The 17,100-nt window shown below is 42.0% G+C and overlaps 1 protein-coding gene across 1 annotated transcript in view; it reads right to left on the bottom strand.

Moving 5' to 3' along the window:
* The window catches only part of HHATL (hedgehog acyltransferase like), a 691,105-nt gene that overhangs the window by 283,330 nt on the left and 390,675 nt on the right, over window positions 1-17,100 (bottom strand). The window lies entirely within an intron of this gene.

The raw sequence follows: 17,100 nt of genomic DNA, 5'->3' as shown, positions 1-17,100 counted from the left end.
TTGTTGGTGCCGAGGGGGTCTGCACCGAGAAAACTGTTGGCACAGAAGGCATCGTCACTGAGAAAACTGTCGGTTGCCGAAGGTATCTGTGCCAAAGATGTCTGCGCCAAGAAAACTGTCAGCGCAGAAGATGTCTGCATTGAGAAACTGGATGCTGCCGAAGGAGTCTGCACTGAGACTTTATTCGGTGCCAAAGATGACTGCGCCGATATACCACTCGGTTCCGAGAAAGTCTGCACTGAACTAGTCAGTGCTGTAGTAGTCTGCATCATGAAGGCTGAAGTCTGCATCAAATGCAATGGTGTAGAGGAACCAGCAGACATAATCAGAGATAGAGTCAGGTGAGTCGTTGCCAAAGCAGCCGCTGTCACCGACTCTGACAATTTAGCCTTTTTATAGTTCAATTCCTTAGAGTCTCCAGAGGGAGATGATGGAGGAGACTTAGACCTTTTATGTTGTTTGAAAGGAGGAGAAGATTCCTGCGACCCAGAAATAGCTTCACAGAAAGAGGTCTTAAGGAGACCCTTTAGTATTAGTTTATTTTTACATTCTTTCAAAGTCCTGGCAGAAAAACCTTTACAAATCTGACAGGGCAGCTTCACTGTGAGATGAGGCACACCCAAACAGTAAACACACAAATCATACGTGTCAGAGTGAGAAAGTTTGTGTCCACACTCCGAACACCTCTTAAAGCCTGGACTCCCTTTCTTGTCAGACATATCCACAAAATATTCAAAAACTAGGCACACACACAATGTAGCAAGGCCCAAGTGAGGGCGAGGAAAGACTACCAACAAAGGTAGTAGAAGATACCAAAAATGTACAGGTAATAAAGAAAAAGAAGATACAACTTAATAAAGTCGAAAAACTAAGAATTCTGTGTGAAAAAACTCAAAAAATTATCAAAATATACACTTAGCTGGAGAGGAACAGCTCGACACGGCTGAACAGCAACGTGGCAAACTAGATCTGAGGTAACAGGGAAAAAAGCATGATGGGTAAAATCTTAGCTCGAGAGGTTTGTGGCTGACGTGAGCTTGAAAAAAATGCCAGCTCGGTTCCGAGGTCGGAACAGAATCCCAAGAGTAAGGAATAAACGAAGATTAACAACATCAGATCAAATGATTCTTTGTTACATATGACTTTCTTTTATTGCCCTTTTGTTTTATTGTCATAATTGAGTTTTCTTCTAAATGAGTATAAACTCTGTCAGCATCAGTTCCAGTGTATAGTTTATATTTCGGAATGCAAGTTATTGGGCTTTAATTGTTAGGGTAGCTTGCAGGATCACTCTTAAGTAGGGACATTGTTTTTCCTGTTGTTAGCCAGATTGATGTCTATTTGGGGTGAGCATATCAATAGTTCTTACTCATGGTTAAATCTTCGTGCAAAGATGTTAATACTTTTAACCAGAAGTTAGGTACTGCATCTGGGCCTGGGGTATTCCAATTAGAGGCTTTTCTTAACTTTGTTTCAATCTCTCTGGCTGTTACTTCATCCCATTTCATATCCTGTACCTTTAAACTTCTTATTCTTTCTTTTATTTCTTCTATCCATTTAGCATCTTTGTTATGTTCTACAGGATCTTCATAGATACTTCTCCAAAATGTTTCTATTTCTTTTTTTTGGGTGGTCTTTCAATTCCTTTTACCTTGTTTCCCAATTCTCTGTAAAACTTTTTTGGGTCATCAATAAATTGCTTATTTTGTACTTTTCCTTTATATTTTTCTGAGTATCTTCTAAGTTTTTCTGCCTGTGCTGAAATTTTTAGTTTGCTATTTGCAATAGTGCATGATAGATCCTGATCCGTTATAATATTGTGCATTTTTTTATCATGTCTGTCTTTCTGAGTATTTTTGTTGATCTGTTCCCTCTTCTATAATCCTCTAACAATGACACTTCTTGTCTTAACTGCTTTATCATTTTCTCTTTTTAATACTTTCATGATGGTATTCAATTTCTCTCCTTCCTTTCCCTCACCACCCTGTGTTCTTGTGATAGAATTTTATCTGTTATTAATTTAGCTGCACAGTAATATATCCTGTTTACTTCTGTTATATCACATGGAGCTCTATGGATAGTCCTAATTACTGTGTTCATTTGTTTTATCAGACTTCTGACTTTTTGGGTTTTATTGACCTTCTTCAGTCTATTTCTTTCATTAATCTTAATATATCTTTCCATCTCTATTAAATCAAGCAATTCTTCCCTCAGCTCATTTTCTTCTAAAGTGAGGGCACATTTTTTTGTTTTACATTTCTTGTGTGCATTCTATAGAGAGTTCTAAAGCATCTCCCTGTGGCACATTCTCTTCATATGAGAATTCACTGGCCTATCACTCGTCAACATTGACTGCGTCAGAGTTTCCATAGTTTCCTGTTCCTTTTCTTGGTGTCCAGCTTCAAGTGAACGTTTATACTGGTTTGCTGTGGAAGGCTCCAAAATGTCTTCATATGGCATCTGACCAATTGCTTCCCGTTACACTGGTTTCCCCTTAATTTGGATGTACATTGTTCTATCCTGTTGTGGTGCTTTCTGAATTAGATTTTCTTCACTAAATCCTTCATTTCACAGGTACTACATAACCTCAGTTTCTATCTTTTTAACTTCTCCATTACTAACCTCCTTTTCTACTTTCCCTCTGTCTTTTTATTTATTTATTTTTTTTTGTATTGTAACATTTTCCATGTCTGGATGCCTTTGCCTGGATTTCTCTTCGAATATCTTTGGGGCTGTCTTCTTTCTATTGATTAATTTGGCTTTCACCTTTGCATAAATATTGTACCATATCAAATTTCTCTTTCTTTCCCATGTCCATATTTTTTTTCTTTTTGTTTTTTCCCAGCTGGGAGAAAACATCAATGATGCCTGAATGGGGGATTGTGTCAAAGGCCTTGGCTAAGTCAAGATAGGCAGTATCTACTGTTTTGCCTTCATCCAGGGCTTTGGTGACATTCCCGAAGAAGTCCAGCAGGTTCAATATGCATGATCTACCCATAACAAAGCCAAACTGTGACGGGTAAAGAGCTTGAAGGTCACCTATGTCCTTGTTGTTATCCATCATGATTCTTTCCATGGCCTTGTAGATAAGGCTGGTTAGGCTTATAGGTCTATAGTTGCTAAGGTCGGTTGATAGACCCCTTTTGTGCAAGGGGATTACTGTTGCTGTTCTCCACTCTGATGGAACACAGTCAGTGCTCAGGCTGAGGTTCAAGAGAGTGCCAAGTGGTTCTACTAGGTCTTGTTTTAGATTGTTTAGTAAGCAGCCTGGGATGTTATCTGATTCCATAGAGGCCATGTTTTTGGCCTTGGAGAGTGCTGATATGACCTGCTGCTTTAGAGATACTAGGTAGAGGACTGGTGTCAGGTATTCTTTTGGGTATGGCTTTTGGGGAGGGGGGGAGGTGAGCTTGCACCAAATCTGTCAGCCAGCAGTTTGGTAATTTCCTCAGGTTCAGTATGAGAGGTGCCATCTACTATAAGTTCGGTACATATCTGGGTGTTCGCTTTTAGATTTTGGATGTATCTAAAGAATGCCTTATGATTATCCTTAGCTAGAGATGCAAATTTAGCTTTGTAACTAGCTTTAGAGGACTTTACAAAATATCTGATTTGCTTGTTCAAGCTGTGGAGGGTATTCTTCTTTTGCTGAGTAACTTTTCTCTTGATCTTAGACATCAGTTTCTTCCTTTTATTATATATCTTATTTATACTTGAGGTCCACCAGGGTGGCCCGTTTTTTTGTAAGGACCTGGTTTTGATTCAGTCAGGTACAGCAAAGTCTATACAATTGTTTAGGTGGTTATACAGGGCATTTGTGTACTCCTCTGCATAAAAGTCATTACTGGCTGTGTTAGCAGGGGTTTAAAAGTTTTTATACCATCTGCTAATAGGCTATAGTTTACTTTGGAGAAATTTTTCAGATTTTTTGTTCTTGTGGAGGTGTCAGGTCTGATCGTTACTTCAAATGGGCCAGATTTATGGTCTGACCTTACCAGGGAGGGCAACACACAGGGGTTAGTGCAGTGACCCCCCCCCCCATATTGGGGAGTACTAAGTCTAGGATATTTGAGCCCACTGTAGAGGTGCAGACTAGCTATTCTAGGGCATATGTATTGACAAAGTCCAGGAACCTGAAGATGTGCTATTCCATTAATGTCGCCCAATTGATGGAAGGATTGTTGAAATCTCCCATGACCAAAGTGTTTGGCTGTTTAGTGAATGACCTACTTAAGTCCAGAGCTGAAAAGAATAAAACAGAGTCTAGAATGGTGCAAAGCTCTGCAACTATCCAAAATGCAAAACATGGTGTACACAATTGCATTATTATGACTTCACAAAACATACTTTAAAGTATAAGAATATTCTTTAGATGCTTGGTCAGAGAATGCGGGTTATTTTGTTAAGTAGAAGAAATATCCAGAAACAGGTTATACAGGCCATGCAGATCCAATGTCACCTACAGAATGACTGTTAGCTGAAGAATGAGTGTTTTCTACAGAGCAACGGGTAAACCAGTGGAGTGCACTTTCTCTGTCTGATCATTCTATATCAGACACGACAGTTATTGCTCTTCAGGGACATTTCTGCATGCATTTGCAAAACAGACAGCAGAGATCAAGCATATTGAATAGATCAACATGTCTGATGTAGGTATGGATGTGGACATGGGTTTTATGAGGCATTTTAATATTTAGAAACACTACAATCTATGGCAATTATTGGTGGTTACATATACTAAGTAATAGCAAAGTATGTTTTACTAAAAGTCATAATTTTATGATTTTTATGTTGATTGTATAAATGCTGATTTTCTCAGGAAATTGATACACAAAAGATTGCTTGCAGTACTGGCACTTGGATTTTCTCATCTTATTAGGATGGTTAACATTACATTAATATCAGTAAGCACAAATACAAATGGTCCAGGCACACTGAAAATAGCTTTTTTTAGGAAAAAGGGTATTTAAATGGTGGAATTAAATGTAATGCTTATACTTGAAAAAGCCTTGCATTGGGCAGGTGAAAGCGCTTGTATAACGTGATTTTATAATAAACTTTGTTTCCAGCTATTTTCAGTGTGCCTGGACTGTTTGTATTTGTGCTTACTGATTGGATTCAACAGTTCCTGCTATTTTCTTTGTGACTTTATTACATTAATATCAATAATTATATAATTTATTTTCACTCACCTATTTACTGAACAATTTTACCTCTATATTCCCCTTTCTCTCGCACCCATCTCTCCTCCCTTCCCAGCTCCCTTCTCCTCTTAAGCTCTTCTTTATATTTTAATCAGTTTTTAACCATCATTTCCCATCTTTTATTTTAAAACTGAAATATATAATAGTTCTATTGACTTTACTGTAATCCCAAAATGTTCATCTCAGATTCATGTAATCAATTAAGTACTATTGTATATAATTGTATTGCTATTGCTATTACATTTACTATTGCTTTGTTGTATTGTTTTTGTGTTGTATTGTCTTGTTTACTATGTAACCAATGTGGAGCTTTTCCTCCCAGGCCTCCACTGAAAATGGGCCATCAGCCCAGTCGGAGTTTCCTGGTAAACAAATGTTAAATAAACAAATAAATAAAATAACAAAAAGCTTGAGAGCTGGTAAGGCCCTAACATTCATCATTTTAATGTTTTTTTCAGCGCTGATGATATATAATTCGGATATATTATAATCCTAACTAAACCACTGTTATACTGTGAACATTTTTTCTGACGTCATGACCATGCCCACAGCTGACCCTCAGCTGTTTGGCTTCAGTTATTATTGATGCTGATGTCTATGCCTTGTACTGCCCTCCCAGATGAGGTCACCTGGATGGAAAGGAAGGTAAAAGGGAGAACGGTTGGCTGGCTTGTATCTTCCCAGCTGAGACCATAAGAAGCAAGAGAGGGAAAGGAAGATGGAAATCAGAGTTGGGAAGAAGGAAAACAGCTGAAACATGTCAGCTTTACATGAACTGTCAAGCATGCCACAACTTTTTTCCCCAAACCCTTACCCCCATGTGTGCTCCTCTCACATTGTCTGTCAGGCAGTTCAGTTACTAGTACATTGAGTTTCTCGCTGCAATTGAGAAATGGCAAATGCCACATTGGTATTCATTTATGAAACTGCAATGACACCCATGGTTTCTTAACTGAATGCTGCTACAGCACTAGGGTTGCCATCTTTTCAAATGGCCAAAGTGAGACATTTTCGGGACACACATCAGATTTTACTGGCCGACACATACCCACAGTCAGTACAAAGGATAGAACTTTACTTTTTTGCCTAAATAAAAGCTTATTCTTGTAGCAGTTTAGTTGCTTATTCTGTTTCTTGTAACATTTAGGTATTTTACATATAGAAATAACTATTTTATGCAACTATTACATGAAATATGGGACATGATTCTGTCCTACAATCTCAGGACATTTGCCATTTTTAATATTTTTGGTCAGGACACAGCTGCCCGAAGAGGGACTGTCCTTCGCAAAGTGGGACAGGTGGTAACCCTATACAGCACTCATGCCCCATTGTCAACTGCCAATTGAACTCCATAAAAGCTTGCACCTGGGACAGCTGCTCCCTTCACCCCACCATAATTAGGACTCTGCCTTAATCAATGCTTTATACCTCTCTGCCATCAGGCTAGTTACATTTTGCACAGTTACTGGCTTCTTTCTTTTTTTTTCATTTCAGTTTTCTTCCCTGTTTGCTCACACAAAGTTCTGTTTAGCATACTTATGGCACTAATTGTAGACATGATCCTTTTTGTGATTTGTGTTGAGATGGTCAGTATGAGTGAACATCACATTACCCCAGGTGGATACTGTGAAAACCTTAGAGAGCTGTATTAATTATTTGAGCGTTCATACATATTAAGTTCGCATTTCATTCCCTCAGCAGTTCCTGTGGTTTCCAGTACACAGGACTATAACTTTGTTATTTTATATTTAGGGTGATCATTTTATATTTAACTAAAGCAACAATCTCAAATATATTTCTTGCAAAGGCAGACTAACAAGCTATGAGTATTTATTTTCTGTCTGAGCAACTTTGGTGGCATAGAAAGATATAGCTCTGACTACAGCCAAAGCAACCCAGGTTTGATTAGTGGCTCAAGCCTCTGATAGAGTGGCAGGTGAAGATCAAGGTGTGCTTGTCCTAGGGAGGAAGGTGGTTATGTGGGTGTTCCCCTTGATGTCTTTTTAGGAGGCTTTGGTTTGTATAGGGGAGGGTGTGGTTTAAGAAGGAATAAGGTGGGAGCACTGGCTGAGCTACTGCAGAGGCAGGGTGAGACATTGCATGCTCCCATTACACATCTGCCCTATGGAGCAAAGACATGTAATCAAGGGATGGAGATAGGGAAACTAGGGGTAGGCCTTAAAGTGAATCCCTAGGGTAGATGCAGGACAGGATACAGTTCCCAGAATGCCCTTAGGATCCACATCAGTGCAGGTCAGAATTCGGTGCTAGTATGGGAGTAAAGGAGGATTGGTAGACCTGGTGCTGGGTTTGAGGCACTTGGTACAGCTACCAGAATAAAGCAAAGGTGATGGCATCCCCCCCAAAATTAGTTTTTTGTCTCTCTGGCTGTAAGTGATATTCTAGAATATCTCTAGTCATTGTGATTTAAGTGACATTCATGATAATACCAGGCTGACCAGTTGTAGGTTAGTGTGCAAGACCTAAGCAGTAATCTGTGCAATTTCCACAGATCTCTTTTCTATATACATTTATTTATTTATTTATTTATTTATTTATTTATTTATTTTATATTTGTTTACTGGGAGAGTCCAGCTGGACATAAAATCCTTTTTCAGCTGAGGCCTGGGGAGAAAAGCTCCATTGTTAGTAGACTATTATCTTAATAGAAAGAAAATTGTATAATACAATAAAGAAAAAAATAGTAACAGACATTCATAACGGTAAAAAGACTAAAACATAATAAATTGGTCAAGTGGGAGACAAGACCAATAATCGTATATAATAAGAAGTTATGTACCTACCATAACGTTCCATGTTAGTTGTCTTCTTCTCGCCTTCTTTCTTGCTGGATGGGTTCGGAGCCGATCCTCGGCTCAGACTCGGCCTTCTACTAAAGCTCGAGAGCTATTTACTGGCTCAAGGCCTCCCCATATCCCACAATGCTAGGTGTCAGATGCCCAGCTCTCGTTTGGCAGAACTAACACCATAGAAAAAAAAATAATTTTTAAGGACACCTGTCCAAACTACAAGGTTTACCTACAGTATTAAAAACAGAGGAGGACGTAACCTAGATAAGACTCAGCCAGAGGAAGAAGGCCTCAAAAGGGATTCTTCTTGGTCTGTCCAGGCTAGGGGGATGGAGGGTGGGATGCAAGAAAGAAGGCGAGAAGAAGACAACTAACATGGAACGTTATGGTAGGTACATAACTTCTTAATGTTAAGTTGTCTATCTCGCCTTCATTCTTGCTGGATGGGACAGCGTCCCTAGCACCTTAGCCCTGGGTGGCTCATCGGAACAGACTCTTGAGCACAGTGGAACAAAAATCAGCTCGACTCCTGGAGGCCATATCCAACTTATAATGTGAAATGAAAGTATGAGGAATGGCCCATGTGGCTGCAGCGCAAATAGATTCCATTGGTAGTCTTGCTTGAAACGCTACCGACGTACCTAGCACTCTGGTGGAATGAGCTTTTGGTTTTCTAGGGAGTTCTTTATGTCTCAGTTGATAAATCAAAGTAATAATAGAGGCCAACCACCTGGATAAAGTTACTTTAGAAACTGGCAGGCCCTGCTTGCCCTCAGCATAGGACAGGAAGAGTTGGTCCAATTTTCTTGTTTGTTTAGTCCTAGCCAAATAAAAATGTAATTGCCTGTGAACTTCCAATTGGTGTAACTTTTGTTCAGCTCTGTTCGAATAGTTAGGAAAAAAGACAGGTAGATCAATAGCCTGATTCAGGTTTGTCTCGGAAGGTATTTTGAGCAGAAAGGAAGGATTAGTCCTGAGTGAAACTCTATCCTTGTGAAACACAAGATAAGGAGGACGAATACAGAGGGCTTGAAGTTCCAACACTCTCCTAGCTGAGGTGATGGTTACTAAAAAGAGAGACTTCCAGGAGAGTAATTTTAAGGAACAGTAGGCCACAGGTTCAAAAGGAGGGAGAATCAAGGAAGCTAATATCAGGTTTAAATCCCACGGAGGCGGGGGATCACTAACCAGGGGCCTAAGTAAAATAGTCCCTTTAAGAAAGGCTTTACAAAGTTTGTGGGACATGATGCTGGTTTCTGACAGGCCAGCGTGGAAATTTGCGATAGCAGCCAATTGGACCCTAATGGTGGCAGACGAGGAACCTGCTCGAAAAAGTTCTGCTAAAAAATCTAGAATGCGATGGACAGGGGCTGTAAAGGGATCTATATTTCTAGCCTCCACCCAGAAAGAGAAATGTTTCCACTTACTGGCATAAGTCTTCCTGGTAGTAGATTTGTGAAGAAAGGATGATTTCACGCACCGGCTGGGAAATATGTGGGAGCCTGGCTAAGGTTGGAAGTGGAGCAACCAAGCTGTGAGGTTGAGAGACTGAAGGGATTGGTGCAGCCCACCAGACTGATGGACCAAGAGGTCTGGCACTGGGTCCAGATTCCAAGGCTGCTCCAGCAGGTGATGATGCAGGAATGGGAACCAAATTTGTCGAGGCCAGTAAGGGACAATGAGGATCACCCTGGATCCCAATGCGGTCATTTTCTGAATTAGTTTGGGAATTAAGGGAAAAGGTGGGAATGCATACAGAAGACCCCGGGGCCAATCGTGAACTAGAGCATCTCTGGGGGAGTGGCTGGGGAGGGGGAAGAGAGTGAAGAAATCGTCGCACTTGCTGTTGAGAGGGGTTGCGAAAAGGTTGCAGCAAGGTTGACCCCATCTGCAAGAAAATTTTGTCCGCTACTAACTGATTGAGAGACCACTCGTGAGGCATGAGAATAGCTCTGCTTAGCCTGTCCGCTATGACATTGGACTTCCCGGGGATGTGTGTTGCTATCAGAAACCGTTGAGAGGAGATCGCCCACTGCCAGAGTCTGAGTGCTTCTCGACATAAGGGATAGGACCTGGTTCCGCCCTGCTTGTTGATGTACCACACTACAGACATATTGTCTGTCTGAATTGCAATAGTCCCGGTGGGTAGAGAGTCCTGAAGAGCTTGCAATGCTAAAAGCACCGCTCTCATCTCCAAGACGTTTATGTGCAGGTGGTACTCTAGAGGTTGCCAAGTGCCCTGGACAGTCCTGCCCTGACAATGCCCCCCCCACCCGATCAGGGAGGCATCCATTTGTCACCGTGGCAACAGGAGGAGGAAGAAAAAAAGGTCTGCCTTGAAGTACTAAAGAGGAGACCATCCACCAAAACAGGTGGTCTTTGCATGATTGGGTGATTATTATGTTGTGAGACATCAGAAGCTGTTGAAACGACCATTGGGTAAAAAGCATCCATTGAAGAATTCGCATGTGAAAACGCACCAGGGGAAGTAATGTGATTGCTGCTGCCATGAGACCCAAAGTTTTCAGTACAAACCTGGCCTGAATTCTCTTGCACTGTAGTAAGGTCTGGACATGTCGGCGAATGTCTGATACTCTTTCTAAGGGAAGTTTTGCCGACAGCTCTTTTGTATTTAATCTTGCGCCTATAAAGGTTATAGATTGACAAGGTGACAATGCAGACTTTTCGAAGTTTATAGAGATACCTAGCTCAGAGCAAGTTTGGATGGTATAATCCCTGGCTCACAGTAGCTGATGCCTGGTGGAAGCAGTCAGGAGCCAGTCGTCTAGATATGAAAACACTTGGAATCCTCGCCATCTCAGGTGAGCCGTAACCACTGCCATGCATTTGGTGAACACCCTGGGGGCTGTGGTGAGACCAAAGGGCAGGGCTCTGAACTGATAGTGACTGGCTCCCAGCTGGAAGTGGAGAAACCTTCTGGAGCGTCTGTCCATTTTGATATGGTAGTATGCATCCTGAAGGTCCATGGGGCACATCCAATTGTCCTGACCCAAAAAAGGTAGAATGGACGGAAACGTGACCATCTGGAACTTCATTCTTTGAACAGATTTGTTTAACCTGCTGAGATCCAAAATGGGTCTCCAGTCCCCTGTCTTTTTTGGTACCAAAAAGAACCTGGAGTAAATCCCGGATCCTTGCTGGTCTGCTGGGACTGGCTGGATGGCCCTTTTTTCTAGCAGTTTTGAAATTTCTAGTACTGCTTGTTCCCTTAGACTGGGTGGAACATCTGGAAGGGACCTGTTTGTTTGTACAGGGGTGTGGACAAAGGGGATTTTGTAACCCTCGGATATGATAGACCGTACCCATTTGTCTTGTGTGAGGAGTTTCCAGGCTTCTGAGTACAGTGACAATCTTCCCCCGACTGCCTCTGAAGGTGGACAGTCGGGCAGCCCCTCAGGGGTGCTGAAAGGGTTTGTCAGAGAAAGATTCTCTGCTACCCTTATTTTGCGGACCCCCTCTGCCCCTCGGGTGGCATCTATTATTGTTCCCTCCTCTGTCCCTGGAGGGAAACTCGCCACGTCTGTCAGGCACGACTCCCTGGGGTTTCCAAAACCACATTTTCCCACTCTTCTGACCTTTAGGGTATGGTCTAGAGGGAGTAGAAAAACAGACTCCCACGGCAGAGAGAGTCTTGCCTTCCTGCTCACACCTGGTAAGGGTATCCTTCAACTGTGGTCCAAACAGAGCCAAACCATCGAAGGGGGTATTGGTGAAGGATGCCTTAAACGGGTCAGCAAAGTTACATAACCGCATCCAGGCATGTCTTCTTAAAGCCACGCCTGTACCTGCGGCCCTACTCACCCCATCGGCTGCATAAGAAATGAGCTGCATGGAGGAGTTGACAATAGAGTTAAGGGTCGCCAGCTGGGAGTTAATCTTATCCTGAGCCCCCGCAGCTGATGGATCCTGAAGGGTATCACCCAGTTCCTTAAGAATATCCCTTTGAAGGCGGGTGAAATGGCACAGATAATTCAGCGACTGCATGGAAAAGGTCGCTGAAGAAAACATCCGCTTCCCGTACCTGTCCATTGTCCTAGATTCTTTATTAGGTGGATGGACAGGCACCGAAGGGTCAGCCAACTCCTTCTTAGTGGCTGCTGCCACCATCATGGCATCAACAGGGACACCTTTTGTCAGAAACTGTTTGTCAGATGGGGCTGTAATGAACTTCGTGGGCCTGCGGGGAGTTGGTTCCACTGTGTCCAGGGCTGTCCACACCATTCGAGCCACCACTTCCATGAGTGGGTTGAAAGGTGGAGACACCCAGGAGGTGGAAGGGCGAGAACCAAATGCGTCCAGGTACACCGACTCGTCCTCGGAAGGGTTAAGGGCAGTCCAGTTCCCCCTCTGCCTAAGGATCTCTAGGATGTCTGAAAAGGAGACATCCTCAGAGGGGGACCTTGAGGACCCTTCCGAATCCTCCAAGTCGGTATCAGATGTTACTGACTCGGGGGAGTCAACATGTTTCCTCTTACATTTTCTCTTCTGAGGGGGCTCCTCCGAATGATCAGGGGAGGTGTCGGAAGAGGAAGATGTGCCCAATGGGGTGACCTGGAGTGTCTGTTCTCCACGCTTGGGGTCAGGAGGGTGGACAGAGACCGATGCAGGCACCATGGGGGGAGGAGCCAAAGGGGCTGATCATGGAGCCAACACAGGAGTCAGCATGCTCCTCATGACCTTGAAGGCACCCCTGTCAGGCAGAGCAGAGGGTCCCCACTCCAAAGAGACATGAACCCCTCCCGGCACTGAGAGGGACGACTCCGAGGCCGATGTCTGGGCCGAGCTCAACTGCGCTGAAGCCCCGAGAGGGAGAACGGGGTTGGACAAGGGTCCGATGCCACTCACCCCATCAGAGCCGACGAGGGAGTCCCAGCGCCCAGATCCCTCCAAGGAAGGAACCAATGAAGAGATCGGAGCCGATGAAGGAGCTGAAAGGTGTGGTATCGGCTCCGACGTTTCCAAGATTTGAGCCCCAACCAGCTCCAGCTCCGAACATAAAAGGGGAGTCGGAGGAGGAACTGATGAAGACACCGGGATAGCCACAGTCTGTTGAGAAGGGCTGGTTAACATCTTGGCCAGGGCCTGCGATTTAAGTAGTCTACTGACCACCCTCTCTAAGTCATGGTCGGATAACCTGGAAGACTGAGAGGAATGGGACCTATGGCTCCGTTCTGACTGAAGCAACTGTGACCTCGGAGCTGAGTGAATCAATTCTAAGGAAGGTGACCTAGAACGTTTTTGGCCCAATGACGGTTCCGACATTAAAGTCGGAGCCGATAGAGGTCTAGAGGTGTCGGCCCCAGCTGGAGCCGAAGAGTAGGCAGATGCTCCGCCCGCTCCAAACTGGGAGCCGATGGCTTGGCGGGCTTTGAGGATTTCCCTGACTGAGGCTTCGCCAGGGATCCCTCTGGCTTGAGTAGGCCTCTCAAGATAAGCTTGTTCCTACACTCCTGCAGGACTCTCGGGCTGAAGGCATGACAGACTGAACAGGAGTCCTGCAGGTGTAGGGAACCCAAGCAATAAACGCAAGAAGTGTGACCGTCTGTCAGAGACATCTTCTGACAGCACGAGTCACACTTCTTGAAGCCTGAAACTTTGGTATCTTTGGACATATTGGCCGGGAGATACCAAAGAGAGAAAAAAAGTTACACTAGTGCTTAAACAAGACACACAGACACACTCACACACCCGCACTAGATAAGGTAACAGTAGTGAGCAGAAAAAACTATCACAAACACCCACACTTAATAAAAATAACTACAACAACCTCAATAAAAATTATAAGGCTAAACACTACTCCTATAGGTACAACAAGGGGGGGGGGGTTAGCCATTAATAGAGAAGGAACAAGGGGGGGGGACTCTCTAACAGAAAAACGAGTTTCCTAAGTGGGACAAACTAGTGGGATACACAGTACAACTATACTAAAAGTTAAAGACAATCTAACTCTAAGAAAAATACAGTTAAATTTAGCTGAAAAAGACAAAAAAGGATTAATATGACCTGAGCCAGTAAAAAACGCAACCTCGTAGCTGAAGCGGCAAACGAGATCTGGGTATCTGATGCCTAGCATTGTGGGATATGCGGAGGCCTCGAGCCAGTAAATAGCTCTCGAGCTTTAGTAGAAGGCCGAGTCAGAGCCGAGGATCGGCTCCGAACCCATCCAGCAAGAATGAAGGCGAGATAGACAACTTAACATCAATGTTTCTAGAAGACAGTTCTTATAGTAGTAGTAGGTAGTGACATTGTATACAATGAGAATGCAATTAAGATACTTAGTGTTATATAAAGGTACCATAGAAAACTGAAGGCTTAAATCTGATATATATTAACAGAGAGAAAAAAAAAAAACAACATAAGGTAGTCATAGGACTTAAAATTCAATTCTCATTACATATGCAATTAAAATTTTTAAAATCAGCTAGTTCCATGGTTTGGGCTACCCATGTCCCAGGAACTGGTGAGGTGGGCTTTAATGTGATGCTTGAAGTTTTTTAAGTTAAATATAGTTCTAATTTCAAGTGGTAAGGCATTCCACAGTTTAGCAATGTAGTAGGAGTACAGAGAGTCACCTGAGCTATTTCTACTCCTGGTTACTTCAGTTAGAGATTTATTAGTGGATCTTAGTGGACAGGTACTTATATGGGGATTGAGGAGGCCTTGTAGAGCTGGTGTTTTATCGGCTTTATAGTACATTTGTTGGACAGTAGAGAGTTATGTGAGGATGAGTTGGTGGGGTAGCTCAAACCAAGACAGTTGTCTTAGTGCCTTACAATGATGGGTTCTAGAAGGACAACTAGTGCAAATTTAGCTATCTTATTATAGCAGGCATCTAGCTTGGTTAGGTCTGATTTGGAGAGGTTGGTAAAGATGGGTGAGGCGTATACATCTGATACAACACCTCATCTTTCATCCCTGTCTGCATGACTTGCTTCCAATTTGGCCTCAGATGTCTTAATATATTTATATTTCCACAAGCATATCTTTTTCACTTTATATATATATATATATATATATATATATACATACATATATATATATATATATATATATATATATATATATAAATATCTATATATATATATAAAAATCTATATATATAAATATCTATATATATATATATATCTATATATATATATATATATATATATATATATATATATATATATATATATATATATATATATATATGCAGATTTATGGATATATTACCAGCTGTCAAATGGCTGCTGTCTACATGCTAATATGCTTGTTTTGAGACTAATCCTTGGAATAAGCAAGTAAGAAAACAGTATTTTTGCAGCGAGACAAGCCCCCCCCCCCCACAGCCCCATGCCACTAATGTATAATTATTCCAAATCTAAGATTGCCAGTCCCCGGGGAAAGGATATATTCCCCAACCCCATTCTTGCACAACAGTAAACTATCTGTACAGAGGTTGATTTTAGCTGAAGTTGACTAATACTAGGGAAGCTACACCTTTATATATGTGTGTGTGTGTGTGTGTGTGTGTGTGTGTGTGTGTGTGTGTGTGTGTGTGTGTGTGTGTGTGTGTGTGTGTGTGTGTGTGTGTGTGTGTGTGTGTGTGTGTGTGTGTATGTGTGTGTATGTACATATACTTCCACTGAAAAGAGCTGTGCATGATCGATAAAAAACCTACTGCTTGATCTCATCAAATTGAGAATATAGTTACCAAAACTCAACTGCACACTAGTAAATAAGGATTTCTGCAAGGAACAAGCCCCCTTTAACCCCCATATGGGCAAGCATCTACTAGCCAAGATCATACAAGTGTGGGAAAAGGAGAAACTTCCCACTAAAGTGCTCTGCAGCCTTGCATAACCAAGAAATGCTCTGCCCCTAATATTGTAGCCCTCGATGATTTCAAGTAGTTGTGCTTGGGCAGTTAGAAATAAATCATCTGGTCCTCGACCACTTATAGGGAAACACATACACCCATATCAGGTAGAGTGGATCTGTAGTTCACAACATACTGTTGCTGTACTGTCTGATATATATGCTTCCACAGCAAAAATGACAAAGCAATAATTCTGATATGCTGCAGGTATGAACCATTTGAAAAAGTGCCCTTTGTGTACCCTTCATACATATATGATGAACTAAAGCTCATGAAATTGGGAATTTAGGTATTGAAAATTAAAAAAAGAAAGGTAAGAACAGATATATAGAATTATGTAGGTAAATTGCTCCTTACTTCAAAACTGATATAACAAAAACAAGCTCAAAAACAACATGAACACGTGCAATGTATTTGAAAACATTTTTTTGCTAACTCTTCCTTTTGCACCTCCCGACCTATCCAAATGTAATTATTCTCACCCTGAGGATACTACATCTTAGAGAAAAGGTAATAACTGACTGGGATTATAAAGACTCTCTCCCTTGTTCTTCAGGAGGTTGTAAATTCAGTCCAGCAATGCAGTAGGCGCATGTGAACAGCAGCATCTTACTAACTTACATGTCTTGAGTTAAAAAGCGATCAGTGCAAAACCTGAGCTGATAAACTCAAACAACTATGTTATGAGCTTAAGTTATACAAGCAACTAACTGGGAGCCAAGTAAACAACATAGGATTAAAGAACTAGTTTAATAAAATTATAGGGTGAAAACAGGTAAACGGAGTAACTGAAATTAAACAGGGAGAGATTGGCAACCAGGGTTTTTCAAACTAGGGAGGGTGAGATTTAAATAGTTTGACATTATTACACTTCTGAAATATTTTTTCCCACAATTACAGTACTAAGACATCCATTTCAGATAAATACAGCTAGGAAAAGCCTATGGAGACGTGTTCTGCATTGCTTGAATTGAAGTGCAGTACAGCATATTATGTAAAAACAGAATACTGAAGTGTGCTGTGGTGGGCTGGGTAATACCTTGTTGCTCATGCTATACAGGGACTGTAACAAACTCCAATGAAAAGGACTACAGATTTGAGAAATTGCATAGTCTGAAAAGTGATTGCAATTCCACAATTTCTAGTGGTTCAGGAAATGGAACACAGGATCTCTCAGACGTTCACCCTACTCCATTCCACATAA

Source organism: Protopterus annectens, chromosome 3.part0, assembly GCF_019279795.1.
Source record: "Protopterus annectens isolate FY-2018-M chromosome 3.part0, PAN1.0, whole genome shotgun sequence".
NCBI classification, from domain to species: Eukaryota; Metazoa; Chordata; order Ceratodontiformes; family Protopteridae; genus Protopterus; species Protopterus annectens.
Note: the sequence above shows the minus strand (reverse complement) of the source record. Positions and strands in the feature narration are given on the sequence as shown.